Source organism: Triturus cristatus, chromosome 7 (genome assembly GCF_964204655.1).
Source record: "Triturus cristatus chromosome 7, aTriCri1.1, whole genome shotgun sequence".
NCBI lineage: Eukaryota > Metazoa > Chordata > Amphibia > Caudata > Salamandridae > Triturus > Triturus cristatus.
The window spans coordinates 476,105,275-476,120,488 of NC_140590.1; positions in this window are offsets into that span (position 1 = coordinate 476,105,275).

Here is a 15,214-nt window from a genome sequence, read left to right on the forward strand (position 1 = left end):
GGCTCTAGGTTACGCACCTGCGTTGTTACGAGAGGTACCAGACCTGATATGATTTTAACAGCCTACACTAGCAACCCTACACTCTTCCTACTCCCTGCTGACAAGAGGCAACAACCTCGAAACACGTGTCCAGGGATGGCTAACGCTACTCTGACTTGCACGCACCACTGAGCATAGGCGTACCCGCCGACGCTGACTACAGGGACCACAGTTCATTGGGGTAACACGTTGGTAGGTAAGCAGTGTGCGACCATTTTGTTTAGTTATTTAGTGGCTCCTTGAGCCCCGAGAGCCGACGGGCTCTAGGTTACGCACCTGCGTTGTTACGAGAGGTACCAGACCTGATATGATTTTAACAGTCTACACTAGCAACCCTACACTCTTCCTACTCCCTGCTGACGAGAGGCAACAACCTCGAAACACGTGTCCAGGGATGGCTAACGCTACTCTGACTTGCACGCACCACTGAGCATAGGCGTACCCGCTGACGCTGACTACAGGGACCAAAGTTCATTGGGGTAACACGTTGGTAGGTAAGCAGTGTGCGACCATTTTGTTTAGTTATTTAGTGGCTCCCTGAGCCCCGAGAGCCGACGGGCTCTAGGTTACGCACCTGCGTTGTTACGAGAGGTACCAGACCTGATATGATTTTAACAGCCTACACTAGCAACCCTACACTCTTCCTACTCCCTGCTGACGAGAGGCAACAACCTCGAAACACGTGTCCAGGGATGGCTAACGCTACTCTGACTTGCACGCACCACTGAGCATAGGCGTACCCGCCGACGCTGACTACAGGGACCACAGTTCATTGGGGTAACACGTTGGTAGTTAAGCAGTGTGCGACCATTTTGTTTAGTTATTTAGTGGCTCCCTGAGCCCCGAGAGCCGACGGGCTCTAGGTTACGCACCTGCGTTGTTACGAGAGGTACCAGACCTGATATGATTTTAACAGCCTACACTAGCAACCCTACACTCTTCCTACTCCCTGCTGACGAGAGGCAACAACCTCGAAACACATGTCCAGGGATGGCTAACGCTACTCTGACTTGCACGCACCACTGAGCATAGGCGTACCCGCCGACGCTGACTACAGGGACCACAGTTCATTGGGGTAACACGTTGGTAGGTAAGCAGTGTGCGACCATTTTGTTTAGTTATTTAGTGGCTCCCTGAGCCCCGAGAGCCGACGGGCTCTAGGTTACGCACCTGCGTTGTTACGAGAGGTACCAGACCTGATATGATTTTAACAGCCTACACTAGCAACCCTACACTCTTCCTACTCCCTGCTGACGAGAGGCAACAACCTCGAAACACGTGTCCAGGGATGGCTAACGCTACTCTGACTTGCACGCACCACTGAGTATAGGCTTTCCCGCCGACGCTGACTACAGGGACCACAGTTCATTGGGGTAACACGTTGGTAGGTAAGCAGTGTGCGACCATTTTGTTTAGTTATTTAGTGGCTCCCTGAGCCCCGAGAGCCGACGGGCTCTAGGTTACGCACCTGCGTTGTTACGAGAGGTACCAGACCTGATATGATTTTAACAGCCTACACTAGCAACCCTACACTCTTCCTACTCCCTGCTGACGAGAGGCAACAACCTCGAAACACGTGTCCAGGGATGGCTAACGCTACTCTGACTTGCACGCACCACTGAGCATAGGCGTACCCGCCGACGCTGACTACAGGGACCACAGTTCATTGGGGTAACACGTTGGTAGGTAAGCAGTGTGCGACCATTTTGTTTAGTTATTTAGTGGCTCCCTGAGCCCCGAGAGCCGACGGGCTCTAGGTTACGCACCTGCGTTGTTACGAGAGGTACCAGACCTGATATGATTTTAACAGCCTACACTAGCAACCCTACACTCTTCCTACTCCCTGCTGACGAGAGGCAACAACCTCGAAACACGTGTCCAGGGATGGCTAACGCTACTCTGACTTGCACGCACCACTGAGCATAGGCGTACCCGCCGACGCTGACTACAGGGACCACAGTTCATTGGGGTAACACGTTGGTAGGTAAGCAGTGTGCGACCATTTTATTTAGTTATTTAGTGGCTCCCTGAGCCCCGAGAGCCGACGGGCTCTAGGTTACGCACCTGCGTTGTTACGAGAGGTACCAGAACTGATATGATTTTAACAGCCTACACTAGCAACCCTACACTCTTCCTACTCCCTACTGACGAGAGGCAACAACCTCGAAACACGTGTCCAGGGATGGCTAACGCTACTCTGACTTGCACGCACCACTGAGCATAGGCGTACCCGCCGACGCTGACTACAGGGACCACAGTTCATTGGGGTAACACGTTGGTAGGTAAGCAGTGTGCGACCATTTTGTTTAGTTATTTAGTGGCTCCCTGAGCCCCGAGAGCCGACGGGCTCTAGGTTACGCACCTGCGTTGTTACGAGAGGTACCAGACCTGATATGATTTTAACAGCCTACACTAGCAACCCTACACTCTTCCTACTCCCTGCTGACGAGAGGCAACAACCTCGAAACACGTGTCCAGGGATGGCTAACGCTACTCTGACTTGCACGCACCACTGAGCATAGGCGTTCCCGCCGACGCTGACTACAGGGACCACAGTTCATTGGGGTAACACGTTGGTAGGTAAGCAGTGTGCGACCATGTTGTTTAGTTATTTAGTGGCTCCCTGAGCCCCGAGAGCCGACGGGCTCTAGGTCACGCACCTGCGTTGTTACGAGAGGTACCAGACCTGATATGATTTTAACAGCCTACACCAGCAACCCTACACTCTTCCTACTCCCTGCTGATGAGAGGCAACAACCTCGAAACACGTGTCCAGGGATGGCTAACGCTACTCTGCCTTGCACGCACCACTGAGCATAGGCGTACCCGCCGACGCTGACTACAGGGACCACAGTTCATTGGGGTAACACGTTGGTAGGTAAGCAGTGTGCGACCATTTTGTTTAGTTATTTAGTGGCTCCCTGAGCCCGAGAGCCGACGGGCTCTAGGTTACGCACCTGGGTTGTTACGAGAGGTACCAGACCTGATATGATTTTAACAGCCTACACTAGCAACCCTACACTCTTCCTACTCCCTGCTGACGAGAGGCAACAACCTCGAAACACGTGTCCAGGGATGGCTAACGCTACTCTGACTTGCACGCACAACTGAGCATAGGCGTACCCGCCGACGCTGACTACAGGGACCACAGTTCATTGGGGTAACACGTTGGTAGGTAAGCAGTGTGCGACCATTTTGTTTAGTTATTTAGTGGCTCCCTGAGCCCCGAGATCCGACGGGCTCTAGGTTACGCACCTGCGTTGTTACGAGAGGTACCAGACCTGATATGATTTTAACAGCCTACACTAGCAACCCTACACTCTTCCTACTCCCTGCTGACGAGAGGCAACAACCTCGAAACACGTGTCCAGGGATGGCTAACGCTACACTGACTTGCACGCACCACTGAGCATAGGCGTACCCGCCGACGCTGACTACAGGGACCACAGTTCATTGGGGTAACACGTTGGTAGGTAAGCAGTGTGCGACCATTTTGTTTAGTTATTTAGTGGCTCCCTGAGCCCCGAGAGCCGACGGGCTCTAGGTTACGCACCTGCGTTGTTACGAGAGGTACCAGACCTGATATGATTTTAACAGCCTACACTAGCAACCCTACACTCTTCCTACTCCCTGCTGACGAGAGGCAACAACCTCGAAACACGTGTCCAGGGATGGCTAACGCTACTCTGACTTGCACGCACCACTGAGCATAGGCGTACCCGCCGACGCTCCAGGGGTGAACCTGCCAGAAGGGCCAAGTCCAACAGGACCACAGTTCATTGGGGTAACACGTTGGTAGGTAAGCAGTGTGCGACCATTTTGTTTAGTTATTTAGTGGCTCCCTGAGCCCCGAGAGCCGACGGGCTCTAGGTTACGCACCTGCGTTGTTACGAGAGGTACCAGACCTGATATGATTTTAACAGCCTACACTAGCAACCCTACACTCTTCCTACTCCCTGCTGACGAGAGGCAACAACCTCGAAACACGTGTCCAGGGATGGCTAACGCTACTCTGACTTGCACGCACCACTGAGCATAGGCGTACCCGCCAACGCTGACTACAGGGACCACAGTTCATTGGGGTAACACGTTGGTAGGTAAGCAGTGTGCGACCATTTTGTTTAGTTATTTAGTGGCTCCCTGAGCCCCGAGAGCCGACGGGCTCTAGGTTACGCACCTGCGTTGTTACGAGAGGTACCAGACCTGATATGATTTTAACAGACTACACTAGCAACCCTACACTCTTCCTACTCCCTGCTGACGAGAGGCAACAACCTCGAAACACGTGTCCAGGGATGGCTAACGCTATTCTGACTTGCACGCACCACTGAGCATAGGCGTACCCGCCGACGCTGACTACAGGGACCACAGTTCATTGGGGTAACACGTTGGTAGGTAAGCAGTGTGCGACCATTTTGTTTAGTTATTTAGTGGCTCCCTGAGCCCCGAGAGCCGACGGGCTCTAGGTTACGCACCTGCGTTGTTACGAGAGGTACCAGACCTGATATGATTTTAACAGCCTACACTAGCAACCCTACACTCTTCCTACTCCCTGCTGACGAGAGGCAACAACCTCGAAACACGTGTCCAGGGATGGCTAACGCTACACTGACTTGCACGCACCACTGAGCATAGGCGTACCCGCCGACGCTGACTACAGGGACCACAGTTCATTGGGGTAACACGTTGGTAGGTAAGCAGTGTGCGACCATTTTGTTTAGTTATTTAGTGGCTCCCTGAGCCCCGAGAGCCGACGGGCTCTAGGTTACGCACCTGCGTTGTTACGAGAGGTACCAGACCTGATATGATTTTAACAGCCTACACTAGCAACCCTACACTCTTCCTACTCCCTGCTGACGAGAGGCAACAACCTCGAAACACGTGTCCAGGGATGGCTAACGCTACTCTGACTTGCACGCACCACTGAGCATAGGCGTACCCGCCGACGCTGACTACAGGGACCACAGTTCATTGGGGTAACACGTTGGTAGGTAAGCAGTGTGCGACCATTTTGTTTAGTTATTTAGTGGCTCCCTGAGCCCCGAGAGCCGACGGGCTCTAGGTTACGCACCTGCGTTGTTACGAGAGGTACCAGACCTGATATGATTTTAACAGCCTACACTAGCAACCCTACACTCTTCCTACTCCCTGCTGACGAGAGGCAACAACCTCGAAACACGTGTCCAGGGATGGCTAACGCTACTCTGACTTGCACGCACCACTGAGCATAGGCGTACCCGCCGACGCTGACTACAGGGACCACAGTTCATTGGGGTAACACGTTGGTAGGTAAGCAGTGTGCGACCATTTTGTTTAGTTATTTAGTGGCTCCCTGAGCCCCGAGAGCCGACGGGCTCTAGGTTACGCACCTGCGTTGTTACGAGAGGTACCAGACCTGATATGATTTTACCAGCCTACACTAGCAACCCTACACTCTTCCTACTCCCTGCTGACGAGAGGCAACAACCTCGAAACACGTGTCCAGGGATGGCTAACACTACTCTGACTTGCACGCACCACTGAGCATAGGCGTACCCGCCGACGCTGACTACAGGGACCACAGTTCATTGGGGTAACACGTTGGTAGGTAAGCAGTGTGCGACCATTTTGTTTAGTTATTTAGTGGCTCCCTGAGCCCCGAGAGCCGACGGGCTCTAGGTTACGCACCTGCGTTGTTACGAGAGGTACCAGACCTGATATGATTTTAACAGCCTACACTAGCAACCCTACACTTTTCCTACTCCCTGCTGACGAGAGGCAACAACCTCGAAACACGTGTCCAGGGATGGCTAACGCTACTCTGACTTGCACGCACCACTGAGCATAGGCGTACCCGCCGACGCTGACTACAGGGACCACAGTTCATTGGGGTAACACGTTGGTAGGTAAGCAGTGTGCGACCATGTTGTTTAGTTATTTAGTGGCTCCCTGAGCCCCGAGAGCCGACGGGCTCTAGGTTACGCACCTGCGTTGTTACGAGAGGTACCAGACCTGATATGATTTTAACAGCCTACACTAGCAACCCTACACTCTTCCTACTCCCTGCTGACGAGAGGCAACAACCTCGAAACACGTGTCCAGGGATGGCTAACGCTACTCTGACTTGCACGCACCACTGAGCATAGGCGTACCCACCGACGCTGACTACAGGGACCACAGTTCATTGGGGTAACACGTTGGTAGGTAAGCAGTGTGTGACCATTTTGTTTAGTTATTTAGTGGCTCCCTGAGCCCCGAGAGCCGACGGGCTCTAGGTTACGCACCTGCGTTGTTACGAGAGGTACCAGACCTGATATGATTTTAACAGCCTACACTAGCAACCCTACACTCTTCCTACTCCCTGCTGACGAGAGGTAACAACCTCGAAACACGTGTCCAGGGATGGCTAACGCTACTCTGACTTGCACGCACCACTGAGCATAGGCGTACCCGCCGACGCTGACTACAGGGACCACAGTTCATTGGGGTAACACGTTGGTAGGTAAGCAGTGTGCGACCATTTTGTTTAGTTATTTAGTGGCTCCCTGAGCCCAGAGAGCCGACGGGCTCTAGGTTACGCACCTGCGTTGTTACGAGAGGTACCAGACCTGATTTGATTTTAACAGCCTACACTAGCAACCCTACACTCTTCCTACTCCCTGCTGACGAGAGGCAACAACCTCGAAACACGTGTCCAGGGATGGCTAACGCTACACTGACTTGCACGCACCACTGAGCATAGGCGTACCCGCCGACGCTGACTACAGGGACCACAGTTCATTGGGGTAACACGTTGGTAGGTAAGCAGTGTGCGACCATTTTGTTTAGTTATTTAGTGGCTCCCTGAGCCCCGAGAGCCGACGGGCTCTAGGTTCCGCACCTGCGTTGTTACGAGAGGTACCAGACCTGATATGATTTTAACAGCCTACACTAGCAACCCTACACTCTTCCTACTCCCTGCTGACGAGAGGCAACAACCTCGAAACACGTGTCCAGGGATGGCTAACGCTACTCTGACTTGCACGCACCACTGAGCATAGGCGTACCCGCCGACGCTGACTACAGGGACCACAGTTCATTGGGGTAACACGTTGGTAGGTAAGCAGTGTGCGACCATTTTGTTTAGTTATTTAGTGGCTCCCTGAGCCCCGAGAGCCGACGGGCTCTAGGTTACGCACCTGCGTTGTTACGAGAGGTACCAGACCTGATATGATTTTAACAGCCTACACTAGCAACCCTACACTCTTCCTACTCCCTGCTGACGAGAGGCAACAACCTCGAAACACGTGTCCAGGGATGGCTAAAGCTACTCTGACTTGCACGCACCACTGAGCATAGGCGTACCCGCCGACGCTGACTACAGGGACCACAGTTCATTGGGGTAACACGTTGGTAGGTAAGCAGTGTGCGACCATTTTGTTTAGTTATTTAGTGGCTCCCTGAGCCCCGAGAGCCGACGGGCTCTAGGTTACGCACCTGCGTTGTTACGAGAGGTACCAGACCTGATATGATTTTAACAGCCTACACTAGCAACCCTACACTCTTCCTACTCCCTGCTGACGAGAGGCAACAACCTCGAAACACGTGTCCAGGGATGGCTTACGCTACTCTGACTTGCACGCACCACTGAGCATAGGCGTACCCGCCGACGCTGACTACAGGGACCACAGTTCATTGGGGTAACACGTTGGTAGGTAAGCAGTGTGCGACCATTTTGTTTAGTTATTTAGTGGCTCCCTGAGCCCCGAGAGCCGACGGGCTCTAGGTTACGCACCTGCGTTGTTACGAGAGGTACCAGACCTGATATGATTTTACCAGCCTACACTAGCAACCCTACACTCTTCCTACTCCCTGCTAACGAGAGGCAACAACCTCGAAACACGTGTCCAGGGATGGCTAACGCTACTCTGACTTGCACGCACCACTGAGCATAGGCGTACCCGCCGACGCTGACTACAGGGACCACAGTTCATTGGGGTAACACGTTGGTAGGTAAGCAGTGTGCGACCATGTTGTTTAGTTATTTAGTGGCTCCCTGAGCCCCGAGAGCCGACGGGCTCTAGGTTACGCACCTGCGTTGTTACGAGAGGTACCAGACCTGATATGATTTTAACAGCCTACACTAGCAACCCTACACTCTTCCTACTCCCTGCTGACGAGAGGCAACAACCTCGAAACACGTGTCCAGGGATGGCTAACGCTACTCTGACTTGCACGCACCACTGAGCATAGGCGTACCCACCGACGCTGACTACAGGGACCACAGTTCATTGGGGTAACACGTTGGTAGGTAAGCAGTGTGTGACCATTTTGTTTAGTTATTTAGTGGCTCCCTGAGCCCCGAGAGCCGACGGGCTCTAGGTTACGCACCTGCGTTGTTACGAGAGGTACCAGACCTGATATGATTTTAACAGCCTACACTAGCAACCCTACACTCTTCCTACTCCCTGCTGACGAGAGGTAACAACCTCGAAACACGTGTCCAGGGATGGCTAACGCTACTCTGACTTGCACGCACCACTGAGCATAGGCGTACCCGCCGACGCTGACTACAGGGACCACAGTTCATTGGGGTAACACGTTGGTAGGTAAGCAGTGTGCGACCATTTTGTTTAGTTATTTAGTGGCTCCCTGAGCCCAGAGAGCCGACGGGCTCTAGGTTACGCACCTGCGTTGTTACGAGAGGTACCAGACCTGATTTGATTTTAACAGCCTACACTAGCAACCCTACACTCTTCCTACTCCCTGCTGACGAGAGGCAACAACCTCGAAACACGTGTCCAGGGATGGCTAACGCTACACTGACTTGCACGCACCACTGAGCATAGGCGTACCCGCCGACGCTGACTACAGGGACCACAGTTCATTGGGGTAACACGTTGGTAGGTAAGCAGTGTGCGACCATTTTGTTTAGTTATTTAGTGGCTCCCTGAGCCCCGAGAGCCGACGGGCTCTAGGTTCCGCACCTGCGTTGTTACGAGAGGTACCAGACCTGATTTGATTTTAACAGCCTACACTAGCAACCCTACACTCTTCCTACTCCCTGCTGACGAGAGGCAACAACCTCGAAACACGTGTCCAGGGATGGCTAACGCTACACTGACTTGCACGCACCACTGAGCATAGGCGTACCCGCCGACGCTGACTACAGGGACCACAGTTCATTGGGGTAACACGTTGGTAGGTAAGCAGTGTGCGACCATTTTGTTTAGTTATTTAGTGGCTCCCTGAGCCCCGAGAGCCGACGGGCTCTAGGTTCCGCACCTGCGTTGTTACGAGAGGTACCAGACCTGATATGATTTTAACAGCCTACACTAGCAACCCTACACTCTTCCTACTCCCTGCTGACGAGAGGCAACAACCTCGAAACACGTGTCCAGGGATGGCTAACGCTACTCTGACTTGCACGCACCACTGAGCATAGGCGTACCCGCCGACGCTGACTACAGGGACCACAGTTCATTGGGGTAACACGTTGGTAGGTAAGCAGTGTGCTACCATTTTGTTTAGTTATTTAGTGGCTCCCTGAGCCCCGAGAGCCGACGGGCTCTAGGTTACGCACCTGCGTTGTTACGAGAGGTACCAGACCTGATATGATTTTAACAGCCTACACTAGCAACCCTACACTCTTCCTACTCCCTGCTGACGAGAGGCAACAACCTCGAAACACGTGTCCAGGGATGGCTAAAGCTACTCTGACTTGCACGCACCACTGAGCATAGGCGTACCCGCCGACGCTGACTACAGGGACCACAGTTCATTGGGGTAACACGTTGGTAGGTAAGCAGTGTGCGACCATTTTGTTTAGTTATTTAGTGGCTCCCTGAGCCCCGAGAGCCGACGGGCTCTAGGTTACGCACCTGCGTTGTTACGAGAGGTACCAGACCTGATATGATTTTAACAGCCTACACTAGCAACCCTACACTCTTCCTACTCCCTGCTGACGAGAGGCAACAACCTCGAAACACGTGTCCAGGGATGGCTTACGCTACTCTGACTTGCACGCACCACTGAGCATAGGCGTACCCGCCGACGCTGACTACAGGGACCACAGTTCATTGGGGTAACACGTTGGTAGGTAAGCAGTGTGCGACCATTTTGTTTAGTTATTTAGTGGCTCCCTGAGCCCCGAGAGCCGACGGGCTCTAGGTTACGCACCTGCGTTGTTACGAGAGATACCAGACCTGATATGATTTTAACAGCCTACACTAGCAACCCTACACTCTTCCTACTCCCTGCTGACGAGAGGCAACAACCTCGAAACACGTGTCCAGGGATGGCTAACGCTACTCTGACTTGCACGCACCACTGAGCATAGGCGTACCCGCCGACGCTGACTACAGGGACCACAGTTCATTGGGGTAACACGTTGGTAGGTAAGCAGTGTGCGACCATGTTGTTTAGTTATTTAGTGGCTCCCTGAGCCCCGAGAGCCGACGGGCTCTAGGTTACGCACCTGCGTTGTTACGAGAGGTACCAGACCTGATATGATTTTAACAGCCTACACTAGCAACCCTACACTCTTCCTACTCCCTGCTGACGAGAGGCAACAACCTCGAAACACGTGTCCAGGGATGGCTAACGCTACTCTGACTTGCACGCACCACTGAGCATAGGCATACCCGCCGACGCTGACTACAGGGACCACAGTTCATTGGGGTAACACGTTGGTAGGTAAGCAGTGTGCGACCATTTTGTTTAGTTATTTAGTGGCTCCCTGAGCCCCGAGAGCCGACGGGCTCTAGGTTACGCACCTGCGTTGTTACGAGAGGTACCAGACCTGATATGATTTTAACAGCCTACACTAGCAACCCTACACTCTTCCTACTCCCTGCTGACGAGAGGCAACAACCTCGAAACACGTGTCCAGGGATGGCTAACGCTACTCTGACTTGCACGCACCACTGAGCATAGGCGTACCCGCCGACGCTGACTACAGGGACCACAGTTCATTGGGGTAACACGTTGCTAGGTAAGCAGTGTGCGACCATTTTGTTTAGTTATTTAGTGGCTCCCTGAGCCCCGAGAGCCGACGGGCTCTAGGTTACGCACCTGCGTTGTTACGAGAGGTACCAGACCTGATATGATTTTAACAGCCTACACTAGCAACCCTACACTCTTCCTACTCCCTGCTGACGAGAGGCAACAACCTCGAAACACGTGTCCAGGGATGGCTAACGCTACACTGACTTGCACGCACCACTGAGCATAGGCGTACCCGCCGACGCTGACTACAGGGACCACAGTTCATTGGGGTAACACGTTGGTAGGTAAGCACTGTGCGACCATTTTGTTTAGTTATTTAGTGGCTCCCTGAGCCCCGAGAGCCGACGGGCTCTAGGTTACGCACCTGCGTTGTTACGAGAGGTACCAGACCTGATATGATTTTAACAGCCTACACTAGCAACCCTACACTCTTCCTACTCCCTGCTGACGAGAGGCAACAACCTCGAAACACGTGTCCAGGGACGGCTAACGCTACTCTGACTTGCACGCACCACTGAGCATAGGCGTACCCGCCGACGCTGACTACAGGGACCACAGTTCATTGGGGTAACACGTTGGTAGGTAAGCAGTGTGCGACCATTTTGTTTAGTTATTTAGTGGCTCCCTGAGCCCCGAGAGCCGACGGGCTCTAGGTTACGCACCTGCGTTGTTACAAGAGGTACCAGACCTGATATGATTTTAACAGCCTACACTAGCAACCCTACACTCTTCCTACTCCCTGCTGACGAGAGGCAACAACCTCGAAACACGTGTCCAGGGATGGCTAACGCTACTCTGACTTGCACGCACCACTGAGCATAGGCGTACCCGCCGACGCTGACTACAGGGACCACAGTTCATTGGGGTAACACGTTGCTAGGTAAGCAGTGTGCGACCATTTTGTTTAGTTATTTAGTGGCTCCCTGAGCCCCGAGAGCCGACGGGCTCTGGGTTACGCACCTGCGTTGTTACGAGAGGTACCAGACCTGATATGATTTTAACAGCCTACACTAGCAACCCTACACTCTTCCTACTCCCTGCTGACGAGAGGCAACAACCTCGAAACACGTGTCCAGGGATGGCTAACGCTACTCTGACTTGCACGCACAACTGAGCATAGGCGTACCCGCCGACGCTGACTACAGGGACCACAGTTCATTGGGGTAACACGTTGGTAGGTAAGCAGTGTGCGACCATTTTGTTTAGTTATTTAGTGGCTCCCTGAGCCCCGAGAGCCGACGGGCTCTAGGTTACGCACCTGCGTTGTTACGAGAGGTACCAGACCTGATATGATTTTAACAGCCTACACTAGCAACCCTACACTCTTCCTACTCCCTGCTGACGAGAGGCAACAACCTCGAAACACGTGTCCAGGGATGGCTAACGCTACTCTGACTTGCACGCACCACTGAGCATAGGCGTACCCGCCGACGCTGACTACAGGGACCACAGTTCATTGGGGTAACACGTTGGTAGGTAAGCAGTGTGCGACCATGTTGTTTAGTTATTTAGTGGCTCCCTGAGCCACGAGAGCCGACGGGCTCTAGGTTACGCACCTGCGTTGTTACGAGAGGTACCAGACCTGATATGATTTTAACAGCCTACACTAGCAACCCTACACTCTTCCTACTCCCTGCTGACGAGAGGCAACAACCTCGAAACACGTGTCCAGGGATGGCTAACGCTACTCTGACTTGCACGCACCACTGAGCATAGGCATACCCGCCGACGCTGACTACAGGGACCACAGTTCATTGGGGTAACACGTTGGTAGGTAAGCAGTGTGCGACCATTTTGTTTAGTTATTTAGTGGCTCCCTGAGCCCCGAGAGCCGACGGGCTCTAGGTTACGCACCTGCGTTGTTACGAGAGGTACCAGACCTGATATGATTTTAACAGCCTACACTAGCAACCCTACACTCTTCCTACTCCCTGCTGACGAGAGGCAACAACCTCGAAACACGTGTCCAGGGATGGCTAACGCTACTCTGACTTGCACGCACCACTGAGCATAGGCGTACCCGCCGACGCTGACTACAGGGACCACAGTTCATTGGGGTAACACGTTGCTAGGTAAGCAGTGTGCGACCATTTTGTTTAGTTATTTAGTGGCTCCCTGAGCCCCGAGAGCCGACGGGCTCTAGGTTACGCACCTGCGTTGTTACGAGAGGTACCAGACCTGATATGATTTTAACAGCCTACACTAGCAACCCTACACTCTTCCTACTCCCTACTGACGAGAGGCAACAACCTCGAAACACGTGTCCAGGGATGGCTAACGCTACACTGACTTGCACGCACCACTGAGCATAGGCGTACCCGCCGACGCTGACTACAGGGACCACAGTTCATTGGGGTAACACGTTGGTAGGTAAGCAGTGTGCGACCATTTTGTTTAGTTATTTAGTGGCTCCCTGAGCCCCGAGAGCCGACGGGCTCTAGGTTACGCACCTGCGTTGTTACGAGAGGTACCAGACCTGATATGATTTTAACAGCCTACACTAGCAACCCTACACTCTTCCTACTCCCTGCTGACGAGAGGCAACAACCTCGAAACACGTGTCCAGGGATGGCTAACGCTACTCTGACTTGAACACACCACTGAGCATAGGCGTACCCGCCGACGCTGACTACAGGGACCACTGTTCATTGGGGTAACACGTTGGTAGGTAAGCAGTGTGCGACCATTTTGTTTAGTTATTTAGTGGCTCCCTGAGCCCCGAGAGCCGACGGGCTCTAGGTTACGCACCTGCGTTGTTACGAGAGGTACCAGACCTGATATGATTTTAACAGCCTACACTAGCAACCCTACACTCTTCCTACTCCCTGCTGACGAGAGGCAACAACCTCGAAACACGTGTCCAGGGATGGCTAACGCTACTCTGACTTGCACGCACCACTGAGCATAGGCGTACCCGCCGACGCTGACTACAGGGACCACAGTTCATTGGGGTAACACGTTGGTAGGTAAGCAGTGTGCGACCATTTTGTTTAGTTATTTAGTGGCTCCCTGAGCCCCGAGAGCCGACGGGCTCTAGGTTACGCACCTGCGTTGTTACGAGAGGTACCAGACCTGATATGATTTTAACAGCCTACACTAGCAACCCTACACTCTTCCTACTCCCTGCTGACGAGAGGCAACAACCTCGAAACACGTGTCCAGGGATGGCTAACGCTACTCTGACTTGCACGCACCACTGAGCATAGGCGTACCCGCCGACGCTGACTACAGGGACCACAGTTCATTGGGGTAACACGTTGGTAGGTAAGCAGTGTGCGACCATTTTGTTTAGTTATTTAGTGGCTCCCTGAGCCCCGAGAGCCGACGGGCTCTAGGTTACGCACCTGCGTTGTTACGAGAGGTACCAGACCTGATATGATTTTAACAGCCTACACTAGCAACCCTACACTCTTCCTACTCCCTGCTGACGAGAGGCAACAACCTCGAAACACGTGTCCAGGGATGGCTAACGCTACTCTGACTTGCACGCACCACTGAGCATAGGCGTACCCGCTGACGCTGACTACAGGGACCACAGTTCATTGGGGTAACACGTTGGTAGGTAAGCAGTGTGCGACCATTTTGTTTAGTTATTTAGTGGCTCCCTGAGCCCCGAGAGCCGACGGGCTCTAGGTTACGCACCTGCGTTGTTACGAGAGGTACCAGACCTGATATGATTTTAACAGCCTACACTAGCAACCCTACACTCTTCCTACTCCCTGCTGACGAGAGGCAACAACCTCGAAACACGTGTCCAGGGATGGCTAACGCTACTCTGACTCGCACGCACCACTGAGCATAGGCGTACCCGCCGACGCTGACTACAGGGACCACAGTTCATTGGGGTAACACGTTGGTAGGTAAGCAGTGTGTGACCATGTTGTTTAGTTATTTAGTGGCTCCCTGAGCCCCGAGAGCCGACGGGCTCTAGGTTACGCACCTGCGTTGTTACGAGAGGTACCAGACCTGATATGATTTTAACAGCCTACACTAGCAACCCTACACTCTTCCTACTCCCTGCTGACGAGAGGCAACAACCTCGAAACACGTGTCCAGGGATGGCTAACGCTACTCTGACTTGCACACACCACTGAGCATAGGCGTACCCGCCGACGCTGACTACAGGGACCACAGTTCATTGGGGTAACACGTTGGTAGGTAAGCAGTGTGTGACCATTTTGTTTAGTTATTTAGTGGCTCCCTGAGCCCC